This window comes from Lycium ferocissimum, chromosome 10 (assembly GCF_029784015.1).
Source record: "Lycium ferocissimum isolate CSIRO_LF1 chromosome 10, AGI_CSIRO_Lferr_CH_V1, whole genome shotgun sequence".
Lineage (NCBI taxonomy): Eukaryota > Viridiplantae > Streptophyta > Magnoliopsida > Solanales > Solanaceae > Lycium > Lycium ferocissimum.
The window spans coordinates 11,880,886-11,889,789 of record NC_081351.1 but is presented as its reverse complement, the minus strand read 5'-3'; positions in this window follow the sequence as shown (position 1 = coordinate 11,889,789).

Sequence of the window (8,904 nt, the reverse complement as noted above, 5' to 3'; positions counted from 1 at the left end):
ACACGATGTATCATTATTTTGTACTGGTTCAAGTGCTACTACTATTTTAATAAAAAGGCTGAAGTCATCGACAGACCCTCCACCTTGTCCATGTATTGCACTTAGACCCTCCAACTGAGGCTCCTACCATTTGAACCTTCCAAAACCCATAAATGTGCACATATTTAACACAAAATAATAACCCATTCAAAAAATAAGGAGAGTGTAACTCACACGCGGATGGTAACACATGAGGACGAATGGAACAATGACATGTGGCATGTGGGCCCGAAATAATTAATAAATTTTGAATTAAGAAAAAAAAACTAATATAAAACTTATTTAATTAATAAAATAGTTATTTCAGAAAAAAAAGAAGTAAAATTCTATTTTCTTACACCCCACCCTTTCTTCTTCCCCATCCCACCAGCCTATGATGGCCGCCGCGAAACGACCACTGCCAATACCTCCCTTCTCTCCCTCCTTTCTCCACCCCCACGACGCCGTCCTTGCCACAACCTCTCTCCCCCTTCTTTGTCTCAGCGAGCTCCGGCGAGGAGCTTGTAGCTCCGATGAACCGAAGCTTCACACCATTTTCCCTTTCTCCTCCGGCGAAGCCCGACGCACGACCACGTCATTCGCCTCCCTACCCTCTGTTTTCTCGTTGCTTTTTCTTCTTTCTTTTTCCAGATCGGGCCAACCTTTTGTTACCCAAATAAAACGGAAAGAAAAAAGCGGCGACGGCGACCGGCTTCGGAGTGGAATTCGATCGACGGGGAGGGTGGGTTCGGGTTTTTTTTTTTTTTTTTGAATTTTTTAATTAGTTAAATAGTTTTAAAATAGGCTTTTTCTTAAAATTATTTTTTTAGCGATTAAAAATTTTAAAAAAGGAAAAATTTGGCATTTCACGCCCCTTTAGAAGAGTGTAATTCACGCACTGTGCATTGTCCAAGTGGCACAATAAAGGTGATTTTGGAGGTTCAGATGGTAGGAGCCTCAGTTGGAGGGTCTAAGTGAAATACACGGACAAATTGGAGGGTCTATCGATGCCTTCAGCCTAATAAAAATAAGCGATAAATATCATGATAAAATTAGTGCTTATTTTGAAGATAGCAAATGATGTACAACTCAATGCGACATCTTTCCTAGACATACATACCCTTTTCAACCATATCCTTCTGAAGCCTGCATTAATAAGAGAATGACCCTTGAGATAGTAACGCTATGTTCTACAAAGAAGCTCATTTTTTCTTTCCTTTTTCAGTCCTTCGTACTCCATTTTTGAAGAGCAATTCATCAAATGAATCGAACCATTTGAGAAAATCACACCCTCAGATCCTACGACAGATATCAAACAAATTCAAGAAAATTGAATATAAAATTTCCGGTTGGAGCACACATAAAAATCAACAAAAAGAAAATCAACTAAGACATTGTAAATAAAGATTCTTGAAACACCGATTAAATGTTAGAAACAAATTCTCACTTCGTTCAGTGTACTCTGTGACAGACCCATAAAATCTTATTCCCCTTGTTTTTGGGTGATGCGGGAGTAAATTAAACTATTACCAATTACAAGTCCATGATCTATGGTTATGTTAACTTACGATGATGTGGGGTTTGGCATGACCCCTACCTGTTTATATTTTAATCCTAAAGTATGCTGGGAGAAGGACATAAACTGATGTTCGGCCTAAGATATGCATATAATTAGGCAATATTGCCTCACATTCTTGTACTTTTAATTGTCTTTTGAGTGTTAATTCTAATAAGTTGTGCTAATATTATATTTCTACGGTGTAGGAATAAAGCGGTGTGCATATGAACAAATTTGGAGAAAATGCTGAAGAAAAAGGATTAAAATGAAGAGAGACACAAAGGGGACAACTATATTAATGTTGTCCCCCAAAACAAAGGGAAGAAAAAAAGGAAAGAAAGGGTAAAGAATTGAAGTTGAAGAAAACGTTACCTGGCAGCAATTGACGAGAAAACGGTCCCTGGAATTTCCTCTTGGGGTGCCGCCTGGGGCAAAGCGGCGCACTAGTTTTGTGTTTCCCGATCCAGTTGGTTTGGTTTTTAAAGCGAAAGTGCCTTTTAGTCTTTATAAATACATATTCTACATGTTTTTACATAATTTTGGATAACTGAAACCCTTGGCTGGAAACTTTGGATGCTAGAGAGAGCTTTTAGCGTAGAGGCCATAAATACGGGTTTTATCTTCTCTTCTCTTGTAATACTTATTTTGTCGTTTTTATTCGGATGATTTGTTGTTTTTTCTCCATGTCAATGTGGAGCTAAACTCTTTAGTTCTAGGGTTTTGACACAAACATGAAAGTTGACGTTTGATTATCGTTTCTATCTATTGATTTTCCATCTTTGGGTTGCTTATTTATTCTTGTGCTTAATTGTTTAATTACTTGATCACTAATTGAACACTATCTGTGGTACGTGAATTGGACTTGAGAAAGGCAATTCAAGTACGTAATAAGAATAAATAGAGTTTGTTCGATTTAATCGTTTCGCTACTGAGGATAGAGATATACCCTTTAGCCCTACTTAGTTGGTTACGGAGAAATAAATGTGTTCTTGTTACCTCTGACGACCATAGAGATATAGGCGTTATAGTAGGATCCACAGGCTTGTGAGTAGTTCGAGAGAATGTCATAAAGTTACAATTAACCCGTCAACTATTAACCCATAGGTAGAACGATTTGAAGACTCAACTGAATTGTTAGTGGTCATACCCCTAGATCTATCTCTTCTCCGATAAAAATCCGCTCTTTCTTGGTTGAAGTTCATTATTTGTTTTCTTTTATTTTTATTTAGTTCGTAAATATAAATTTGGATTTTATTTCTTGTTTAGATAATTAGCATTAGTTTAATTTAGTAAATAGTTAATATAAGTCCCTGTGGGTACGATATCTAGACTTTAAATCCTATATTACTTGTACGACCGCATATACTTGCATGTGCATTTGAGAGCAAGAAGTTTTTGGCACCGTTGCCGGGGACTTAGAAATTAACTGTTTCCCTAGATTAGACTTTTCTTTTTGTCTATTCAAGTTTTTTTTTCTTAATCATTATTTATTTTATTTTTAATTTAATATTTTGGTTAGCTTTCTTGACATGGCATCTTGGAGTAAAAATTGGTCGAATATTGGTTGTTCCTATTTTGGTGATCCTTGTCTGATTTGTGGAGGACCCCACTTGTGGCAACACTGTCAAAATATTTCGAATGGGTTGTGTGCACCTTTCCCAATCTTTTGAGTGGAATATTTGTAATATATGTGGTAGTCAAGACGGTCATTGGAATGGTTGTCCTAACTCTTACTCCCCATCCCCGAGCCCCTATTATGATTCTCCTATTAATTGTGATGTTGACAGGAGTAACGAAGTGGAGGATGCGGAAAGTCTTACTCGGGTTAGTGATATGATGAAACAAATAGGGGAGCAAATGATGGAGCATGATGCATTAATGAGTGAGCAAAACACAGAAATGTGGAAAGCCATAAAGAGCGAGTTCCCGCAAGTACTCAAGACAGTACAGGGTTAGCCAGTACTCAAGACGAACCTCATACAGAAGAAGAGAACGAGTTGCCGCAAGTAGATAGCTTTCGAGAAGCAGAGATAGTGAGCCAATCTTGGCTAACGGAACAAGCTCAACAAATGAAATTTCATGGGTTTCTCCGTGATGGTCTTACAAACATGGCTACACTGGATAGAGGGAGGAATCGAGCTCAGACAAGAGATGGACCAATTTGGCTCAGATACATATGACCTGCAGGCTCAAATAAATAAAAAGGTTGAGGCGTTTGATGCCCAACCACCAATTGTTGTGGATATTGGCCAACTTGTGGAGCAAATAGAGGAATTCCAACCATTCGATCAGATCTTTGTTGATGATGTCAATGTTGAGGAAGTGTACAAAAGTGAGGATGTCAAAAATAATGCAGTTTTAGAGTTGGGGCGTGTTGGTCCTCATTCTAAACATTTTTCTACATTATGTTTGGTTGGCGACATGGAAATCGAGCCCTCCACGCCAATGAAGAAGTGTATAGATGAGGAACAAGAGCCTTACATCCTGAAATTTGCCACACCAAAAAAACAAAATGACATTCCTCACTTAAAGGGCCAAGGCGTGCAAGATGCGACACCTATTGCTTGGTTCCTTTATTTTTACACCACCGCCCCAGAAGCGTGATAAAAAATTTGATGCAAAATTAGGGGTGAAATTCATAAGTTCGAGGTGGAGGAAAAAGTTGATTCACGTCGTGACACGACGTTAAATCAAGCGCTTGTTGGGAGGCAACCCAGCTTTTATTTTTTATTTTATTTTTATAGTGTCAAGTTTTATTGTGTTTTTGTTTTGCAGATTAGGGGAAGTCTAAGTACTCGAAGTTGATAGCTGAGGAGCATGTTTGGAATTAAGTGTGGGGTCGTCCCGACCCTTGATGTTGAGGATTATGCTGCTAGCTAGGCCCTAGAGGGTCTCAGAGAGTATTTCTCATCCTTGTTTTAATTTTTCTCTAGTATACATGCATCGGGGACAATGCATTTTTAAGTATGGGGTGGGTACTTCCGATTTTTGAGATCAACGATGATTATGCCATAAGATTTTTTTTTTCTCTTAGCCTTATATATTTTTTTAAAAAAATCATGAAAAATTCAAAAAGATTTTATTTTGGTCTGTCTTTTATTTTCGATTATAGTTTTTTTCTTATTAGCGGCATAGATCATCCACCCCTTGAGTTTTCTTATGGCCTCGGTTCTTTCCCGAGGGGGGCTTTTGAACCGGGTAAATTTTTGTTTTTAGGATTTTTTTTTGAGTAGTAAAGGAGAGAGAAGAAAGACCTTTTGACTTGTTTGATACTAGCATATTTAGGCCTGAGCTTGAGTAATATTTTTCTGTGAGTGCTTGAGTAATGAAAAAGATAGCAGACTTTCTGACACCTAGCTCATGTTTGTAACTCTGTATATAGCTTATTCTTATTTTGTAGTTCGTCATGATCCTGTCTGTCTTAGAGTAGAACTTATCCATCTTGATTGATACTTGTGCCATGTGTGGAGAGGATTTTCTTGCATATATTCCATATTTTGCATCTTAGTCTAGAACTTGCCCTGCATGTTATTGAAGCGAAATAAAAAGTGTTGCTCTTTTAGAAGATGATAATAGGCTTTCTTTGATATGTCTTGTGAATTTTAGCCTTTTCAGATATTATATCATTAGTTATCCCTTTAAGCCTGTAGCCTTTCGTTTGTTAGCCGTATTTTTTCCTTGATCCTTTTGTTTGAATCCCTTATTTTTGCACCCTGCTTCCTTGAGCACTGTAGCATAGACTGTGATATAATTGTTAAATCTGAAGAAAGGGGATGGTCAAGTGAAAAAATGGTGACCAATGATAGCTGCAAAGTGATGAAAAGGCTCTCTTAAAAAAGAATGTGACCTGAATGAAAAAGAAAAAAAATTGCTTGGAAAAAAATTGAATCATTCTTGATATGATGAGAATTACTAGTGAAATAATTGATGAAGAGAGGGCTGAAAAATAAAGTGAAGACTAGAAAATAATGGGTGATGAAGTCTAAAAGTGCAAAGTGCTTAGGGAAGTGTAAGTCACTATTAAATAGTTTTCCTTCCCGTCCCCTAGCCAACATTACAACCCCTTAAAGCCCTATTTGATTCTATTCGAGCACACTTGACTAGTAGAGATATACATAATGGGAAAGCCTATGGTTCTTTGTGCATACATGTGGATTTCGTTGTGAGTGCGAGAGTTGTGCTTTGATGCTAAGTCCTTAATTTACATTCATTCTTTGATTTGAGTGTGGGACTATTTCTTCTTGTAAGGGCACTTGTTTCATGATAGATAGGTGATGTTATTAGCTTCTTTGACGAAGTGGGTGAGGGAGCTTAAGTTAGATGAGTTAGAAGCTCATTTTTTGGGGAGTGTTGCTTTTGTTGTTTGTTGCTTTCTAGATATCTTCACGATGATCCGTGTATATTATGATTTGCTTTTGTTAATTGTTGATCAAACTTGGTGGCTTCTATTGATTTATAGAAATATATCCACCCAAGAGTGTGGGGTGGTAGCTTAAAATATACTTAAAAAACATTCTAATTTTAATTGTCCCTGTTAATTCTAATGAGTTGTGCTAATATTATATTTCTACGGTGAAAATAAAGTATGTGAACAAAATTTGGAGAAAATCATTCTTCAAGAGAGAGAGTTTTTAATGCCCCCATTGGAAAAAAAGAAACAAAGCGTAAAGAATAAAAGAAAACTTGTGTGCAATTGACGAGAAAACCCCTTTTCGTCTCCATCAGTTACACCAATGTTAGTCCGAAAAGTATCAGCTAAACATATTCGCTTCATAATTTTGGAAAGTGAAACCCTTTTTAGACCTGAGAGAGCCCCTAGTTCATCAAGTTCATTTTTATCTGGGGTCAATGGAGCTAAACTCTTTGGTTCTGCCACAAACATGAAAGTTTGATTATCGTTTATCTATTAATTTTTCTGCCTTATTTATTCTTGTGCTTAATTGTTTAATTACTTGATCACTAATTGTACCAAGAGAGAGAAAGGCAATTCACGTCAGTATCCAGGGTAAGATATACCCTTTAGATTATAGGTTACAGAGATCAATGCACCATTATAAACCTTTGAGAAGGATCCAAAGTTTCAGTACTTGAGAGAATTGTTACAATTTGGAACTAGACTGCGATTTGAAGACTCATGAATTGTTTAACCAGAATCTCTTCTCCAATAAACTACCTGTCAAAATTGAAGTTCATTATTTGTTTTCTTTTATTTTTATTTAAAATATAATTGGATTTTATTTCAGATAATAATTTAGTAAATAGTTAAATAAGGGGAAAAAGGTTAAAATATTACTTGAGAAACTTGCGTATGGATGATCACCTTAGCCTCCAAGATTATATGAAGAATGAGAGTCCTTAATCTATAAGAATGGCAAAGGAGAATAAAAGATAGAAGAGGACTTACAAAAGGAGAATAAAAGATAGAAGAGGACTCTCTCCTAAGTTGCAAAGCTTGCAATGTACAAAGACAAGCAAAATATCATTTAAGATGAACTGTCTTCTTGATCAAAATATCTACTAAACAAACAAAAAAAAAGAACCTTTCGTCTCCATCAGTTACACCAATGTGAAAAGTATCAGAACAATATCAAAAAAGTGAAATTTTTAGATGATTACAAAATAATTTCTCTCTGCCGTAAAAGTTCACTGCCCTTAGCCATCTGTACCAAGAAAAAATCCAGGGTAAGATGATTATAGCCATTATCAATGCACCATTATAAACCTTTGAGAAGAGCCAAAGTTTCAGCCTTGTTGTTACTTTGGAGACAGCTTTCTATGTTATTTAACCAGAAAAGAAACTACCTGTCAAAATTACAAAAATAAATTGCAAATAATGTAAAATAAAAAGCGGAAAAAGTTTAAAAGAAAAACTTGGATTATCACCTCCCTATGTAGCTTTCTTAAGCATGGCGACTTCTACAAAACAGGATTATTTGAAAGCAACAAAATATCAATAAGGTTCTACGCTCAAAATACTACTAAACAAAAAAAATAATTGAACAGTTAGAACAATATCAAATACTGTAATGCTTACAAAATATTTCTAAAAGTTCAAACAAAAAAAAAAATGTAATAATGTGTCAATAAATCAAATTTGTGTTTACTTGTTCAATTTTATATAAGTTGAACACGTGCATATTTGGCGCGACACACCTCAAAATTTATGTTGGATCAACATTTGCATACTTGCCAATTTTATATAAGTTGAGGTGCGATATTTGGCCAAGTTTAAAGATACTGCGCATTTATGTATTATGCCAAAAAAAAAAAAAAAAAAAAAAAAAAAAAAAAAAAAAAAAAAGACCCCAGTACGTAGTGCTTCTGATAATGAATGGATACCGACAATATAATCTTCAAAGCCAGGCATAATATGTTCACTATACAGGCTGCTAAAAGGTTCAAGAGATTTTATTTTTATATGTTCACTAAAACAGACAGAAATATCTTATACGCAGCGGTAAATCCTCTGCATCCCTTCTATTAGCTTTTTGTGTGCCTTAAGAAAGGAGAGCAAAGCAAGACAAGTTAAGACTTCAATTCATGAGTTTGAAGAGTTTGCCTACAAATTTATAACATGACTAGTGTCGTTTGGCCCGTGCTAAGCCCCAGCCCAAACTGGCGTTAAAATTTTAATTTATAGATATCTTTTAACTTTTTTCTACTCTTGCTTCTTTGTTTTTGTAACATATACTTCGAAAACTTCTAAAATATTAAAGTATAAAAACGTACCTCGAATCTTTCTTAGTTTATATATTAGATTTAAAAAAAAAAAAATCAAACATTTGAATGCACTCATAATATCCATTTTACTTAAATTTTTGAGATTAAACTCTCTGATGATCTCTCCGATGATCCAAATTTAGTTTTCATATGTTAAATTAATTTCATTTGCTTCTTTGAATTGAATCCATATTGCCTAACTTATTTTTTTACCAAAGATATTACAATATTCAATTTATGTCAAAAATATTCGATGCGCAAATATTGTAGCATGATGAAATAAATAAAGTTAACTTACAAATAAATATAAATAATTAAAAGCCTTGATATATAACAAGAATTTTTTGTAGATATTCTTTCAAATTAAATCACAAAAAGTTACAGAAAAGTCAATAGAATTAATTATTCTAACTTTAAGCTTTCTTTTACATTCCAAAATATGCATGTTAAAAAATAACATTTTTTACTTTTTCTTAATTTAATAAATTATTTTATGAAATCTACATTGTAATAACTTTTTCATGTTAAACGTAACTATTTCATCCTAAACGATATAAAATATTGATTATCCGATTTTTGCAAAATATTTTAATATTTAAAATAAGGTA